The sequence below is a fragment of the Cervus canadensis genome, chromosome 24 (genome assembly GCF_019320065.1).
Source record: "Cervus canadensis isolate Bull #8, Minnesota chromosome 24, ASM1932006v1, whole genome shotgun sequence".
NCBI lineage: Eukaryota > Metazoa > Chordata > Mammalia > Artiodactyla > Cervidae > Cervus > Cervus canadensis.
This window is the reverse complement of record NC_057409.1, coordinates 1,024,900-1,041,143: the sequence shown is the minus strand read 5'-3', so window position 1 is coordinate 1,041,143 and position 16,244 is coordinate 1,024,900. Positions and strand designations below refer to the sequence as shown.

At 55.3% G+C, this 16,244-nt stretch overlaps 1 protein-coding gene across 10 annotated transcripts in view; it reads right to left on the bottom strand.

Annotated features, from left to right (window-relative positions):
- The window catches only part of ARHGEF10L (Rho guanine nucleotide exchange factor 10 like), a 154,132-nt gene extending 138,205 nt beyond the window's left edge, over positions 1-15,927 (bottom strand). For 8 of the 10 annotated variants that reach the window (XM_043444601.1, XM_043444606.1, XM_043444608.1 and 5 more), the window contains exon 1: positions 7,970-8,100. The gene's annotated coding sequence lies outside the window, so the exon portion shown is untranslated. Of the gene's footprint in view, positions 1-4,864; positions 5,630-7,969; positions 8,101-15,646 lie in introns of those variants that run through there. The other 2 variants (XM_043444602.1, XM_043444603.1) reach the window with 2 other exon arrangements.
- Positions 15,928-16,244: the final 317 nt, after the last annotated feature.

The window sequence follows — 16,244 nt, the reverse complement described above, 5'->3', positions numbered from 1 at the left end:
ACTCCCATCAAGGGCCCAGCGCCTCACCCCACCACCCCCACTTCATCACACCGGGGACCACCCTCTCTCGTTTGCCTAAAGAACAGGCTCCTGAGGACGTCCTTGGCAGTTCAGTGGTTAAGACTGAACCTTCTAATGCACGACCAGGTTTGATCCCTGGTGGGAGAACTAAGACCCCACATGCTTCAGGGTGAAGCCAAAAAGTTACAGAACCAAACAGACCTGGCTGCTGCCCGGCTGTGTCTTGCGCCCTCCTGAAGCAGGCCTGACCCCCAGCACAAGCCACTTCCCTCCCCGGGGACATCTTTTCCCAGCTGCTCTTCACTCGGCCAGCATCTCAACACTTGGTCCCCTCCTGGCCCCTCAGCCGCTCCCACTTCAGACTCCAGCCCCTCAATCTTCCAGAGGCGCTCTTACAGTAGTGGCCCACACTGCCTCTGTGCTTCCGTCTGGTCTGACTTGCACTCTCAACAGCCTGCAGCCGTGGCGACTACCAGCTCTGCACTGCGGCGGTCCCAGGCATCGTGCCGGCTTCCCAGACACCCCACTCTCCCTTCCCGGAGCACCCAGCCACCTCCCCCCAGCCTCCGGGACCCCCTGACCCCTGTGTGGTCCCGCCTGCACCACCTATATGCTAATGACACCCAACCAAGGGGCCCCCACGTCACTCCTGGACTTCAAGCCATCCTCTCACATCTGACCCCAACTGGATTCTTGGATTCCCCAAAGCTATGCTTCCAGCCTCCTCTGAACCACCTTTTCTTAATGACATCACCACCCACCGGACACTCAAAAGAAGATTCCAGAAGTCTTGACTCCTCTTGATTCCTCTCTTTCCCTCACCCCATGACCAATCCACCAGCAATCCCAGCTGCCTCTTTTTCTGATAAGCAACCTGCATGCAACCACTTCTCTGCAGCTGCGTGGCCTCCACTCACACCCCGGCCACGCTCGCCCTTCACCCGGGCCCGAGTCCACCCGGCCCCCGAGCCGCTTCTCTTCCTGCAGCCAGAGGGCCCCTCCCCGAGGTACGTCGGAGCCCACCAGGCTCCAGCAGGCCGTGGAGGGCTGCAGGGACGGGCTGGGGGCACACGGGAACCTGCAGGCAAGGCTTCCCCTTTCCCATCCGTGCGTGAGGCCCTCACCCCCCGGCACCCACTCCAGAGCTTCCATGTCACAGGCGCTCGGTTTATTTCTGAATAAATTATCTGAAAAAAGGTAAACTTCTTTCCAGCACTGATAACAGCGAAATCTTGGGGATCATATTTCATTAATAAAGTATTCACGGGTAACTAAAGAAAAACTGCTGACGGCTTCCTGTTGCACCTGGATTAACCATCCTAACCTGCCGTGATCCGTGATCTGAAGGGCCCTACACGGCCCCTCACACTGCTCCCGCCTCCCACCTGCTGCAAACCAGCCGGATCGTTCTGGCCTCGGGGCCTTTGCATCTGCTGTGCCCCAGCCTAGAACACTCCTCTCTGCTCTGAGCAGGGGGAGGGGGAGGGGTCCCCTTGTCATTCAAGACTCAGCCTGGGGACTTCCCAGGGGTCCAGTGGTTAAGACTCCAAACTCCCAGTGCAAGGGGCACGGTTCAATCCCTGACCAGGGGACTAGCATCCCACCTGCCACATGGTGTGGCCAAAAAACTTGAAAATAAAACATCTTTTAAAAAAGACTCAGCTTAGATGCCTCCCCTCAGAGAGGCCCCCTGACCTCTTCGAGCTGACAGATTCTGCAGCACTAGTCCCACACACACCCCCTTCTCTGCCAACCCCGCCCCCACCCCATTATTCCCGTCCTATCACATTAGGTCGTTTGCTTCGCAGGACTAGTTTCATCACATGCCGTTTACCCTGTTGCCTTGTTTGATTTATCTAGCTTTTGTCTCCTCCGCCATCACGAGAGACCCACGGGGAAGTCCTCACTGTGGTAACAGCAGGCCACCCTGCCAGGCTCTGGTGGGGGCCGGGCACTGTCCTGAGCAGCGTACTCGTGTGACCCCATTTCACAGACGGGGAAACAGATTCAGGTGCGGCAGAGAAAGAGGCCTGGGAGGAGCGGGGTACCACCGCCCTGCACCCCCTCCCAGGCCCAGCCCAGACCCAGCCCTTCATGGGTCCTGAAGAGGTACCTGCCAACTGAGCAGATGAACCGCTGAACAAACGAAGGTTACGCGCCGCAGGGCTGAGAGAGGTTGTCTTCAGGGGGTGCAACACAGGGCGATTTTAAACATCTTCTCCCTGAACTTTCCAAGTTTCCTTCAATGGTCACATAATACATGCATGATTTAAAAGTAAAATAAATCCTGATTTTAAAAGAAATTCAAAGGTTCTGAGTAATGTTTGGGTTCATGAATATTCTTCAATTTCCAGAGACTGTTATTTCTCTACTTAATTTAAACCATTGTTTTCCTAGGGAAATTGAATAAAAAGCCCACATTTTTAAAGCTCGCGCCAAGCCTGCCCACTTCAAACAGTGCAGAGAGGGCAGTAACGGGAGCCGCCTCCCGCCTCTCACTCAGGGCTGGACTCGGGGACGCACCCCGATCAGGAGCCGCTGGAGGGGGTCCTGTGGAGGCCAGGCTCTCGGGGAGCAGGGGGCTCAGCCCCAGAAACACCGCCCCGCCTCAGGCCTCAAGCGCGGCCGTGCACAGGGGTCACCCCAAGCCACTGCGCTGCCCCGGACCTGGGCTGTCCCTGCACGAAGGCGGTGGGGAGGCCGCCCTCCCGGCAGGCTGGTGGCAAGTTGAAACCCCTTGGCAGATGGGCCCCTCTCAGCCAGCAGGTCAGAGAAAGGTGAAGCCCGTGGCTCGGCGCAGGCTCTGACCCGGGGGTGGGCACAACCTATACTCTGGCCGAGCGACCCGTCGCCTGCCCCGAGTCCCCACCGTGTGGGGTCCTGCTGCCAGGGGCTGTCAGGGGCGCAGCCAGGCCAGGCCCCGAAAGGGGTGGCATGGCTCCAGGGTACACGGGTGAGAGCCGGGGCTCTGAGGCAAGCAGGGCCAGGATGAGCCATGCTGCGTCTGATCCTCTGGGCAGGCGACATAACCCACCTGAGCTGTAAGGGGAGCTGATGACACAGGCCCCTCGTCAGGGTGGCCGAGGACTGAAGGAGCTCCCTGAGACCTGTGCCCACCGCCGAGCCTGCCCCGCGTCAGTATGAGCTACGACCCGCAGCGCTCTCCAAGACACCAGTCGATATTATCTGCTTTTTCCAGATGCCAGGCCTAGCGGTCCATCTGAGCACCGAGTTCTATCCTAGGCCTTGACCCTAAACTACAGGGTGATGACCACAGCTATGTGGGTGGGAAGACACACATCCCCTTCCCGTGAAGGGCAGGGTGTGCGCGAGTCCAGACGTGTCAGTCTTCGCTCCCTCCCTTCTTCCACGGGAGAAGGGAAACGGAACAGAGCGGGACTGCAGGAAGAGCTCTTTGGTTTGAATCCTGCCACTCACGCTGTGGCCCCGGGAAAGTCACCCAACCTCTCAAGACTCCGCTTCCTCGTCTATGGGGTTCCCCCGGTGGCGCAGATGGTACAGAGTCTGCAACGTGGGCGACTTGGGTTTGGTCCCTGGGTTGGGCGGGTCCCCGGAGAAGGGAATGACTACCCGCTCCAGTATTCTGGCCTGAAAAATCCCATGGACAGAGGAGCCTGGCAGGCTACAGTCCATGGGGTTGCAAAGAGTCAGACATGACTGAGCGACTTAACACACTTCCTCATCTATAAGATGGGATAATAGTCCCCACCTGAAAGATCAGTATGGAGTTAAATGAATCGATGCATGAAAAATGTCTTCCATAAAATATAAACATGAGTTGTCTTTAAGAAACAAGCTCCTAATTATTGGCCTAAACGAAGGGCAGGAGTAGCAGAGGTGATCAAAAGCACTGAATAACCAGGGCTTCCCTGGTGGTCCAGTGGTGAAGACTCTAGGCTCCCAATGCAGGGGGCCTGGGTTCAACCCCTTGTCAGGGCACTATGATGAGATCCCACATGCCACAAGTTGAAACCAAAAAGAAAGAAAAGGCACTGAATAACCTAAATAACCATGACTTTCATCTTTGGGGTGAACAGAAGGAAGCAGACACACCTTCCCAATTCTTCTTTTGGCCTCATATTAAAGCGGAAATCTTTTAAGAGTCCACCAGCCACAGATCCTGGTGCTGGCGCAGGGGCAAGTTTAGGGGGTAACAAGAAAGTGCCCCCAAATTAAAGATTTTGAAGGGAGCAGGCACAGAGCAGATGGCCTGGAAGGAGAGGTGTGGCAGGGTTCCTCTGCAGGTACCCAGATGATGCTGGGCACTCAGACTTGAGGAAGTTTCAGGACTTGCCCTGTTCTGTCGCGAGCCCTGCAGACTCCCAGCTCGCTGACTCCCAGCTCGCTAAGCTTCCGACAGCTCATGCCTCTGAGCCTTGGCAGTTCTCTCCACCCAGACCCCTGCCTCTCCCCACCCAGTCTACTGCCGCACTCTGCACACCCTCCTGGATGTAGCTGGGCACACACCCCTCTCCCAGCCAGGGCTCTCAGACTGTCCAGGAGCTACAGCCTGCCCATTCGACAGTCCGATTCTGCTCTGCCCCTGACTCCACATGGATGCGTCCTGCCCACTGCTGCCGAAGCCAGCCCCAGGCAGCGCCAGCCACCCGCATCCCAACCACAACACCTTCACCAGCCCCGAGCTATTCAGCTTGGCCACAGCCTCTCCTCGGGCACGCCTGCCGCTTGGCCTCCCAGATACCTGGGCCGTCTTGAGTGTGGTTTTCCCATCGGGGCCAAGCAGGCTCTCAATTAACTGAAATGTATCCGCATCCCACGTGCCTGGGAAGGCAAGCGCGCAGTGTCTGAGGGCAGAGCTCACCTGAGGGCCACTTCTTCAGTGTCACCTGCCATCCCAGCCGGCCCCGCCCCGGGGCGAGCTGCCAGGCTCACTCTGCTCCTGTGAGGGCCCTGGAGGGTCGTCACGTCAGAACGCCAGCTCCAGGGGGGCGGTGCCCGGGGAGCCCACTGCCAGATCCCCACGGCTTGCGGGTGGATGTCTGACCACTGGTTCTCCGGAGGGGGACGCGGGGGTGGCTTGATTTTCAGCGTTTCCCGGTTTCCCTGTTGTAAACACCCTCGTGTGCTCAGTCGCTCGGTCGTGTCCGACTCTTCGCCTAAATTCTCCAGGCAAGAATGCTGGAGTGGGTTGCCATTTCCTACTCCGGGGGATCTTCCCGACCCAGAGAGCGAGCCCGGGTGTCTTGCGTCTCCTGCATTGGCAGGCGGGTTCCTTACCCCTGCACCCAATGCTCTCACTGTGGCCAAGTTCAAGCTACAAGGCGAGCCACTGAACCCAGAGCTGGGAAGAGACGGGAGGCAGCGGCTGGGTGGACAGTACAGCCCCCACTGACGAAGGCCCCATTTACAATTTTTCAGTCTCACGATGGTGTGAAGGCAATACGCATTCGGTGGAAACTGCACTTGGAAATCTGAGTCTGGATCTTTTCCCAGGCTGGCGGTGTGTGCAGGGCAACACTCTCTCGTGATGCAGGGCAGGGCAGCCCGCCTCCACTCCGGCCAGACCCGCAGTCGCTCACCACCACTCTGCACCCAGACAGCCACTCTGCGTTTCACTCTCAGTCCAGTGTTCGATAAACTGCATGAGACAGTCAACACTCTATTATATAAACAGGCTTTGTGTTAGATGATTTTGCCCAACTATAGGCTAATGGGAGTGTTCTGAGCCCGTTTAAGGTAGGTGAGGCTAAACTATAATGTAGGTTAGGTGTATTCAATGCATTTTTGACTTATGATATTCTCTTTTTTAACATTTTATTTCTTTATTGGCCACACCATGTGGCTTGTAGGATCCTAGTTCCCCGACCAGGGGTGGAACCTGGGCCCTGGCAGTGAAAGCACTAAGGCCTAATCACTGGCTCACCAGGGAATTCCCTCGACTTCAATTTTAAACAGACGATGGATGGGTTTAACAGGACCCATCATAAGTTGAGGGACATTTGTGTATGTGCATATATATGTGTATATATATATAGAGAGAGAGAGAGAAACATATATACATACAAAAGATACAAATAACCACAAAGAGAGAGGCAACAGTGAGAAACTGGAAAAGGAGGAAGAACTATAGTTTGAGTATTTATTACCCTTGTTTCCAGTGTAATTTATTTAAGTATAAATTTGTACACTATAGCCAGTTTACTATATACTGTAAACTTGCATGTTAAAAGCCCAGCTCACAAAACGCCTAAAATTTAGTAATCAGCTCTCACTTTGGTACAAACTGACTCCAGCACACTACTGTCCGGGGCCAGGCACAGCCTGCGTGAGGACAGGTCACTCCGGGGAGCCCATCAGACTAGGCGTCCCGTGGAAACTGACACTGACGCCTCCATCAGGGCGAAGAGAAACCAAGGGGCTCTCTGGGGACACGCGAGACGAGGGGGAGCACGGGGCCAGCCTTCCGGAGAGAGGGAGCCGCGGGGGCAGAGGCCCTCTGACGGAAGAGCAAGGAGCCGGGAGCCCTGATGGGGAGGCCGGAGAGGCAGCGGAGTGAGAAAGACACGGCCCCCTGAGGCCTCGAGTGCCGGCGGGGGGAGGGTTTGGAGCCCTCTCAGAGGTTTCACCGCAGTCCCAGGGGGCCTGGAGGTTCCCAGACCGGGCCCTCCTGTGTGGTTTACGTCCCCGGAGCCTGGACGCCCTGGGTCACCGTGCCGGGAGGACAGACAGAGGGACAGGGGGAGTGCCACAGCGGGGCCCGCAGGGAAGGGCTGAGGCTCAGTGAGCCGGACGGCCTGTCCTCTGTCCCGGAGTCTGGCAGGTAGCAGAGGGGCTGCAGCGGAGAGGGGCGGGATGCCCCCGACGGAAACCCCGGTTAGGGCCGAGGGCTCTGAGCCAGCCTCAGCGCCAGAGACCCCTCCCCACCAGCCCTCTGCGTGGCCCGAGGCAGGGTCCTCGGGCTCCCAGGCTGAAGGGGGCCTCCAGACCCCTTGCCCAGGGTCCCCGCCTGGGACAGGGAGGAAGCACTGCCCCCTGGCTCCGCTAGGTCAGGGGCGGCCTCCCTCTCAGGACTGGCCCAGGGGGGCCCGGGAGGCTGGTCCTCGTGTTCCCTGGGCCCACCCCGGACACACGTCTTCTGCCTCCAGCAGAGGCCAGGCCTGACTGCGCTCTGTGGCCGTGGCCTCCCCACGGCCGGGGTGTTCTCGCCTGCCTCCCACACTCTCCTCCTCCAGGAGGCCGCCCTGCTCCGCCTCCGGGCAGGGCTCCAGGGTGGGAGAGGCCGGCCCAGGGCAGAAACAAGAGCGCTCCCTGACCCCTCCTCATCTCCGGGACCCCAGGTCAGCGCGGGGGAGCTGAACCACAGGGATTGCAGGACCTAAAGGCCCGCGCGGAGCCGGAGGGACAAGGAAGCACTGCGTGGGAGTGAGGATTCCCGAGCTGTCTGCACAGAGCCTGCCACACACACAGACACACACACGCTCACACACACACACAGAGAGACACACACACACAAACACACACACACAGAGACACACACACACACACAGACGTTCACACACACACACACACAGACGCTCACACACACACACAGACGCTCACACACACAGACGCTCACACACACACAGACAAACACACACTCTCTCACACACGCACACGCTGATGCACAAAGGCCACACGGGGGGGTGTGAAGACGGCCGGGACGCCGAGGAACACAGAGCCTATCGTGGAGGGCACACTCGGGTGAGGCCGTCACTCCCGGACACAGGGCTGACCTACACGCAGAGAGAAGACGCGGCTCCGGGAGCCTCCCCCAGAGACACACCCGGACACACGGAGGCGGCTCCCCCAGAACCGGGGACACAGGATGGAGCGGGGACCCCGGGCTGGCGCGGGGATGCCCGCGGGGCCGCTCGGCCCGGGGTCTCAGGATCGCGGAGCCCCCCCGCCCGCCGCGGGCCGCACTCACCGCTCGGCCTTTGTTGTCCGCGCTGCTCACAAAGGCGCCGGCGGCCGCGCCTCAGCTGCCCGGCGGCCGCGGGCGCCCATGGCCGGGCCGGCCCCGCCCCGCGCCGCCGCTGGCCGCCGATGGCAGCCGCGAGGTCACGCCGCCCGGCTCCCCCCGCCGCCGCCGCCGCCGCCCCGCGCGCACGGCGCCGCCCCGGCCCCCCGCCCGGCCGTGGCTGAGGTCACCGCTTAACCCCTGCGGGCCGGGCGGCTGCGCGCGCGGGACCCCGGGAGGCCCGGAGCCTCCCAGAGCTCCCCCCAGGCCCCAGCGGCTTGGATCCTTCCCGCCCCCGCCCCACTCCGAGGGGAAACGGACGCCCGCAGAGACCCCCGGGTCACACAGGGCCCCCCACTCCACCGCCCACCGCGCGTCCCCTCGCCCTCCCAGGCGTCCCAGGAGGGCTCTCGGGCCCATTCTTGCTTCTCCTCCTTCCAGGAGTCTGCCCCGGGCTCTCCCCGGAGGGGTGAGGATGCCTGGGTTGGCCCCAGAGGAAAAGTCAGACCTGCGATGCCCCCACCCTGTCTCAGCCGCAGAGGGGCCTCCTGAGGGCTCCGATCAGCCTCAGGAGCACAGCACTGGCAGCTGCGGGCGGTGAGGGCTCTGAGCTTAGCAGCCAGCCTGCCATGTGGCTCCATTTTCCTGATGAGAAAACGGGGGCTCAGAGCTGTGACTTGGCAAAGCCCACCCAGCATGGAAGTGGTTGACCCGGGATCCTAGCACACCCCTCCCTTCTAGCTCCCAAAGCTGCCAAACACTAGTCACTCCTTCTCAGAAATCCAAAGACGCCTCCGGATATGATGCAATTAATTACAGTTATCAGGCCATTAATTAAGATTATCCCTGTTGTTGTTAAACACTGCCCCGCTACCTCCCTATTTGCAAAGAAATTCACACTCAGGCTTATCAGCAATTACTCGGGTTGATAATGATGAGTTTTGCAGCCTCCAAAGGGCACAGGTGTTATGCTGGCTGGAGTCTGTGTTGGCCTGTGTTTATTCATTCAAACAACCAGGAAAAAAAAAAAACAAACACCATTTTTTTTTCTTTTAACTACTCCCTGTTTGGCAGGCACCAGTCTTAGGGGCTAGGAATGAAACAAGGAACCAGAGAGACCGCGGCCCTGCCCCCTCACCAAGGAGGAGGCACGGAATACAGGCCTCCGCAGTCCAGCAAGACAAGCCACACCAGTCCGTGCTCCCTGAAATCATCTTACTCATTGTTGGGGTTGCTTGTTTATTGTCCATCTCCACACGAGAACATAAACCCCATAGAGCTTGCTTAAGAGTTGTTCACAGAGTCATCCTAACCCCCAGGCCCAGGGCAACACTGGGCTCAGAGTGTGTAGCCAGTTAATATTTGCTGAGCACTTACTATGTTCCGGGCTTCCCCGGTAGGTCAGATGGTAAGGAATCCACCTGAGATGCAGGAGACCTGGGTCAGGAAGATCCCCTGGAGGAGGGAATGGCAACCCACTCCAGTATTCCTGCCTGGAGAATCCCCTGGACAGAGGAGCCTGGCGGGCTACAGTCCACGAGGTTGCAAAGAGTTGGACACAACTGAGCAACTAACACTATTGTTTCCAGACATCATTCTAGGCACACAGGAGACATCATGGAGTGAAACAGGCAAGGCCCCCGCACTTCTGGATCATCCATTCCAGGGACAAATAAACAATGGAGGAAGGTTTCCAGGATGCCAGAAAAGCGGCAAGAACATCTTCAGATGTCTATCAGGTGACCTCAGAGCTCATGGCATTAAGCCCTGGACCAGAATTTAGACATTTGGATTCTGCTGGCACAGAAAGAGCCAGTACAAGCCCCTGGGCCTATTCCACCCCCTCCCTGGCTGGCTTGTTTCCCTCCTGGTTCTGAGCCCTCTTGAGTCCTCTGGTCTGGAACACCTGTCCCCTGTTTGGCCGCACTGAAGCCGACCCTCTTCCCAGATCCAACAGAAGGCCCGGCATCTCCAGCACGCCTCTGCACATGGCCCCTGCTCCCCAACCTCCTCCCCCACTGAGCTCTGCAGCTTCACCCTTTGGTCAATTGCTTCTGCTAGCACTTCTGTTTCTTTTAGTTGATTCTGGGCAGGTACTGACTTGAACTGTCTCCGAAGCAGTTGAACTGTCTTGAGGGAAGCTATGATCCAGGCTTGGGGGTGGAGGCCATACCTCAGGCTCCCTTTGTGTCTCCAAAACCCAGCAGAGGTTAGAAGCACACCAAGTGAGCACCCTCAGGCCCTTAGCAGTAGACCCCTCTGGAGCCAGCATTGCAATCTACCAGCTCATACAACAAATGGAGCCTACAGAAGCATTTTGTTTTGCCCACAGTGATTTTGTAATTGTTGTTAATTAGCTCCCAACATTTAACAGTTGATAGATTTCCCTTAAGTTGCCGGATTGCTGGCTTCTCTTAACACATCTGAAGATCTGCTGATGCCCGGCTCCGCAGGCCACACTCTGTCGGCCCCAAAGGGCCGGGGCCGTAGAAAGAGCTGTGTCCTTCCACTTGTCACTGTCCCTCCGAGCCCTGCGTCACCCATTTGACCTTGACCCCCTCTGTGAATGAGTGTTTTCATTTTCTCTCTACATTCTACTGAGAAGAAAATCACATCATGGAAACACATACTCGAGAATAAATGAGCCCGCAGCCCTCACCTTCTAGGCCAGGCCAGGCCCCAGAAGTAGTCGCTCAGGTGTGCCCGACTCTTTGTGACCCCCTGGACTGCAGCCCACCAGGCTTCTCTGTCCATGGAATTTTCCAGGCAAGGATACTGGAGTGGGTTGCCATTTCCTTCTCCAGGGGATCTTCCCGACCCAGGGATTGAACCTGGGTCTGCATCTCAGGCAGACTCTTTACCAGCTGAGCCACGAGCGAGGCACAGGCCAGGCCAATTCTCCTGCCTTCTTGCTGTCCTTGTCATCCTGCTCTGACACGAACGCACCCCTTCTCTCTCACCAGCCCGACCTCACATGCCGAGCGCCACAGCATAAACGAAGGCGCGAAGCATTTCACTGGGCCTTTGCTCCTTCTCCTGGAATGCCGTTACTGTCCCACACCGCCCCGCCCCTCCAAGACACTGTGGCTTTCGGATGCTCTCCACGTTGATCACACCTTCTCAAGGATCTGCTCTCCAGTGCCCCAAGACGGGGCTCCTGGGCTCACATAGCACCCTATAGTCTCCCCCTCACCCTCCTGCAGTCTTTTGTGCGGGATTTGCCCCCACGTCCTCCCCTGGCCTGTGAGTCCTCGGAAGCACGGACCCTGCTGTCTCACTCACGCTGGAATACCCAACACCTGGGACAGAGCCCGATGGCGCAGAAGCATGAGATAAATATTTGCTAAATAGATGAGCAATTGGCTTTCAACAGCCCCAAAAGGAACAAAAAGGATTTCTGGGACTGTTTCCACGTCCCAGAGCATTCAATTAACCAGAATTTCACACTCGCCGAGCATCCTGGTGGTGCAGGATCTATTGTGTAAGCATCGTCATGAATGCTACGTCTGGGCAGGACTGGGACTGCTCCCCCTGGGCTCCAGGGCCTATCGGGGAATGGGGGAGGCCCAGGGCACAGCGGTGTCTTCTGTTGGCCAGAGAAGCTCAGTGACCTGGCCACGGTTGCTCAGCAAACCGATGACCAAGGAGGATGAGAACCCAGGGCTCCCGCCTCTACCTCCCAGCCCAGCCCCACTGCCATCAACCCAGCCTTGTAGCAGATCAGAAAAGAAGTGGGTGGATGGGAACGTGGACTTCCCAAGCCTATACCACCCTTGCACAGGCAGTATAAATAGAAAGTGTGCGTAAAGCAACTAGCTCTTATTTCCCGTGTCATCAAACCAATCACAAACAGACTCTTCTCTAAGAGATGCTGGATCACATTTTGATTATGAATGAGGACGATGGGGTCTGTCTTACCAAAATGAAACCTCTTTCCAGAACACTGCTGTCCCTGTTCAGTAGGATAGGCATTATGAAGGGAGCTGGGATGCACTGAGCCGTCCCCTCACTGTCTTCTAGGTTCCTTACGAGGCAAGACCTGCGTTTGTGGGGAAACAACCTGAGGTTGGACTTCCCAGGTGGCGCTAGTGGTAAAGAACCCGCCTACCAGTGCAGGAGACGTAAGAGAGGCCGCTTCTATCCGTGGGTCGGGAAGATCCCCTGCAAGAGGGCATGGCAACCCACTCCAGTATTCTTGCCTGGAGAATCCCAAGGGCAGAGGAGCCTGGTGGGCTACAGTCATGGGGTCGCGAAGAGTCGGACACGACTGAAGTGACTTAGCACGCATGCTGAAGTCAAAGGCATAGCCACAGCCGGAGGTGGTTTCGGGCTCTCAGGTGGAGAAGGAAACGACTTTTCTGAGCTACCACTTTATGGCCCTTGGTGTAAGGGAGAGGACAGTTTGAGCAGCTCTTTTTTTTAGGGATGTAGTCTCAAAGTTCTCCCGAAACAACTACTGGGGGTGATGGACACCCATGTCCAGGGGGCTGGACACAGACAGTACGGGACGCTGCCCCCCACACTCGCCATAGGACCCTCAGCCTCTTCCTCAGTCCCAGTGCCTGTAAAACACAATAATCCTTTTGTTCCTTCTATCTTAAAGAAATGGGGAAAAAAAATTCTTAAAGAGATAGGAATACCAGACCACTGGACCTGCCTCCTTAGAAATCTGTATACAGGTCAAGAAGCAACAGTTAGAACTGGACATGGAAGAGGTGGGTTCCAAATAGAGAAAGGAGTACATCAAGGCTGTATATTATCACACTACTCATTTAACTTACATGCAGAGTACATCATGCAAAATGCCAGGCTGGATGAAGCAACAGCTGGAATCAAGATTGCTGGGAGAAATATCAATAACCTCAGATATGCAGATAACATCACCCTTGTGGCAGAAAGCGAAAAGGAACTAAAGAGCCTCTTGATTAAAGTGAAAGAGGAGAGTGAAAAAGTTGGCTTAAAACTCAACATTCAGAAAACTAAGATTATGGCATCCAATCCCATCACTTCATGGCAAATAGACGGGGAAACAATGGAAACAGTCTTGTTCTCCAAAATCACTGCAAATGGCTACTGCAGCCTTGAAATTAAAAGATGCTTGCTCCTTGGAAGAGAAGCTATGATCAACCTAGACAGCATATTACAAAGCAGAGACATTACTTTGCCAACAAAGGTCCGTCTAGTCAAGGCTATGGTTTTTCCAGTAGTCATGTGTGGATGTGAGAGTTGGACTATAAGGGAAGCTGAGTACAGAAGAATTGATGCTTTTGAACTGTGGTGTTGGAAAAGACTCTTGAGAGTCCCTTGGACTGCAAGGAGATCCAACCAGTCCATCCTAAAGGAAATCAGTCCTGAATATTCATTGGAAGGACTGATACTGAAGCTGAAACTTCAATACTTTGGCCACCTGATACAAAGAACTGACTCGTTGGAAAAGTCCCTGATGCTGGGAAAGATTGAAGGCGGGAGAAGAAGGGGACGCCAGAGGATGAGATGGTTGGATGGCATCACTGACTTGATGGACGTGAGTTTGAATAAGCTTCAGGAGTTGGTGAAGGACAGGGAAGCCTGGCGTGCTGCAGTCCATGGGGTCATAAAGAGTCAGACATGACTGAGTGACTGAACTGAATTGAACTGAATCCCATAGGATTTTGAAGGATCAATCTAACATAGTCTAACAGATTTTTCAACATCTCACTGACAGAATTAGATACATATGCTATTTGATACCATCGTATCATAAGCATACTTATATATCATAAGATATTTTTGATGAGAGATAAAAGATAGCCTAGTATAGTAGCAGTCAAGATTTCAAACTTCAAACCCTGTTTAAAGGAATGACAAATATGAAAAGGGAGAAAAATAGAATGAATTCTGTGGTGTTAGACTGGAATTGGAGATTTTGGTGTGAGTTCAGAGCTCTGTCCCCGGCAAGGGCCTGGGAGCAGGGATACCCAGTCGCAATGAACAAATTTTGCAGCCAGGTCATGGATTCTAAATACCACTCTCTGCTAAAAGAGACCAAATCTCCTTGGAAAGATGACTGATTCCAGGGGAAGAACAAGCTGTGCCTGAAACATATTTCTGGGCCAGAAATTAATAAATTGCTCAACAAGTCATGGAAACACAGCAAAAGGACACAGAAACCAACTCAAAAGAGGCTTCCACTAGCTGAGTTCCATTCAGTCAGTTCAGTTCAGTCTCTCAGTCCTGTCCGACTCTTTGCAACCCCATGAACCGCAGCACGCCAGGCTTCCCTGTCCATCACCAACTCTCAGAGTTTACTCAAACTCACATCCATCGAGTCGGTAATGCCATCCAATCATCTCATCCTCTGTCGTCCCCTTTTCCTCCTGCCTTCAAACTTTCCCTACATCAGGGATTTTTCCAACGAGTCAGCTCTTTGTATCAGGTGGCCAAAGTATTGCAGTTTCAGCTTCAGCATCAGTCCTTCCAATGAATATTCAGGACTGATTTCCTCTGGGATGGACTGGTTGGATCTCCTTGCAGTCCAAGGGACTCTCAAGAGTCTTCTCCAGCACCACAGTTCAAAAGCACCAATTCTTCGGCGCTCAGCCTTCTTTATGGTCCAATTCTCACATCCATACATGACTACTGGAAAAACCATAGCCTTGACTAGACAGACCTCCACTAGCCAAACCAAGGGCAATTTGAGCATGGCAATAAGTAATGATTGTAGGGATTCATATTCTACTAAATACAATAGGAAGCCAAGAGTCCACACTGATGTAATAAGTAAATGAATGAATCGAAAGCTGGGAATGCTATTTGCATACTCAGTACTTTCCCACGAAATACTTGTTAACTGCAAAGGGGGAAGGAGCAACTTTACGGTAGAGAAGCTTGGCAGACACCTCCTCACCCCGCGGTCAGATTGGGTTAACATGACCAGTCTGGGGGCATTTGGACATCATGAGGCTCCTGATGTGATTCAGTGAAAGAGACACACCATCAGTTCATGATATTCCTGCCAAACATTTACAACTCACATAAAAATTTACAACTCAGCCTCTGAAGAGGCTGGATTTGATGTGGCAGGACACGTGGACATCCATGTGCCAGGACAGCCCACTCCTTCCCAGAGCACCCGATTGGACCAAAGGGTCAACAGCTGACCCAGACTGGGCCAATCAGCTCATTTCACCCAGGAATTCCCAACGGGAGAGCTGAGAGACCGAGTCAGTCAAATGACCACGGGGCGCTGAGCCTGAAAGACGGGGCAGATCCAGGGCGGGCATTCACGCTGCAACAAACCACAGCCAAGTTCAAGCTGAGGTTCTGGGAGACCAGAAACGCCATAGAAAGGCCAAAAAAAAAAAGAAAAGAAAAAGTAAAGTTGGAGAAAAAGACAGGGAGACACAGATCATGCAGCCTTAGCAAAAAAAGTAGCAACAGTACTAGCAAACGTCCACAACACTCTCTACTGGTCTCTGTTTAATTGCTTAACACGTGTTAACTCATTTCATCCCCACAGCAGCCCTGTAAAGCAGGTACTTTTATCCCTGACTTACAGATGAGGAAACTGAGGCACAGTGATATTCTGTCCTAGCCTTGAATGTCCATCTGAGTGACTGTTGGGTCATTACAGAGACCCCACACACCCACTTCACCTGCACTTACCTGAGTGGATTTTTAGTCCAATCATAAGAGGAGGCTGCTGCCCACTGCCTGTGGCCACTGTCTTGCTGCAGGATGAGCAGGGATTCTGGGACCATTCGCACATCTAAACATCCTGCTCTAGCCTTTCTTCACTGCCCAAAAGGGAAAAGACACACGGGAAGTGCCGGCCCAGGCCATCAAAGGCACCTACAAACACATAAAGACCCTCTGCCCATCAGTCCAGACCCCAGAGACCCCGTGTGCCCGCCCGCTCTAAGCTGGGCAGCCAGCCTCATCCACTCGCGATGGTATCTGCAGCCTCCGCAGGGGAGAAGTAGGCAGAGTGCTTGGGGCTGTCTGCTGAGCCAGGGGAGGTTGGGTTTCTCTGCTTGGCCCCTGGCCAACGGGTCAGAAAGGACAGAGAGACAAGGTCTTTGCTTCCTGGCATCAGGTTACTGCCCCTACCCAGGGCTCAGGGTGCCAGGCGAGCCTCCCAGGCAGGGAGAGTTGCCGGTCAGCTGACAGCAGGCAGAGTCCAAGGCCTATTCTAGAAGCTGCCGTAAGGATGAAGAGGCTGTGGCACCGGCCGCTGACGGAGGGAGCAGAGAGGGAGCCCCAC